We start from the raw sequence: 1,335 nt of genomic DNA on the forward strand, positions 1-1,335 counted from the left end.
ATTGTCATTCTTACTACGATTACAACCGTTGCCTAATAATGGATAATGCCCTATATATACTACTTACTCCCCCCCCTCAAACACGGGGACGAGTTTACCACGGTTTCCACCCCTCCCTCCATACCGCAGCAACACGTATTTTTTTACCCCTTTCAGAACGCGGTCCTCGCGCCACAAAGCCGCCTCTAGACGCGTGACCAATGAGCAGCGAGCTAAAACATATCGCAAATGTCAAAAATAATATAACGGGGTTGATATATATCGCGCACATGTGATATGTTTGTCATGAGGCGCAAAAAATAATTAAAAAGGGAATGCAACACGAGGACTTCCCAGGAGGTCACCCATCCTAGTACTACTCTCGCCCAAGCACGCTTAACTTCAGAGTTCTGATGGGATCCGGTGCTTTAGTGCTGGTATGATCGCATCCAACATGTTACCCCCGCCTTCGTCCCTTATGCTTGCCACTCCCAGGTCCACTGCAAAGATGATTGTCATTCTTACTACCATTGCAACCGTTGCCTAATAATGGATAATGCCCTATATATACTACTTACTCCCCCCCTCAAACACGGAGACGAGTTTACCACGGTTTCCACCCCTCCCTCTATACCGCAGCAACAAGTATTTTTTTCCCCTTTCAGAACGCGCTCCTCGTGCCACAAAGCCGCCTCTAGACGCGTGACCTATGAGCAGCGAGCTAAAACATATCGCAAATGTCAAATATAATATAACGGGGTTAATATATATCGCGCACATGTGATATGTTTGTCATGAGGCGCAAAAAATAATTAAAAAGGGAATGCAACACGAGGACTTCCCAAGAGGTCACCCATCCTAGTACTACTCTCGCCCAAGCACGCTTAACTTCAGAGTTCTGATGGGATCCGGTGCTTTAGTGCTGGTATGATCGCATCCAACATGTTACCCCCGCCTTCGTCCCTTATGCTTGCCACTCCCAGGTCCACTGCAAAGATGATTGTCATTCTTACTACCATTACAACCGTTGCCTAATAATGGATAATGCCCTATATATACTACTTACTCCCCCCCCTCAAACACGGAGACGAGTTTACCACGGTTTCCACCCCTCCCTCTATACCGCAGCAACACGTATTTTTTTACCCCTTTCAGAACGAGCTCCTCGCGCCACAAAGCCGCCTCTAGACGCGTGACCAATGAGCAACGAGCTAAAACATATCGCAAATGTCAAAAAAAATATAACGGGGTTAATATATATCGCGCACATGTGATATGTTTGTCATGAGGCGCAAAAAATAATTATAAAGGGAATGCAACAGAGGACTTCCCAGGAGGTAACCCATCCTAGTACTA

At 46.3% G+C, this 1,335-nt stretch overlaps 2 non-coding genes across 2 annotated transcripts; both read right to left on the reverse strand.

The window, feature by feature from the left end:
- Positions 1-311: 311 nt before the first annotated feature.
- Positions 312-430, reverse strand: LOC123178269 (5S ribosomal RNA). Its single transcript, XR_006489442.1, has one exon. It is a non-coding gene; the product is annotated as a 5S ribosomal RNA (ribosomal RNA).
- Positions 431-799: 369 nt separating this feature from the next.
- Positions 800-918, reverse strand: LOC123178271 (5S ribosomal RNA). The gene has a single exon (XR_006489443.1). It is a non-coding gene; the product is annotated as a 5S ribosomal RNA (ribosomal RNA).
- Between the last annotated feature and the right edge of the window lie 417 nt (positions 919-1,335).

This window comes from Triticum aestivum, unplaced genomic scaffold, assembly GCF_018294505.1.
Source record: "Triticum aestivum cultivar Chinese Spring unplaced genomic scaffold, IWGSC CS RefSeq v2.1 scaffold103689, whole genome shotgun sequence".
Lineage (NCBI taxonomy): Eukaryota > Viridiplantae > Streptophyta > Magnoliopsida > Poales > Poaceae > Triticum > Triticum aestivum.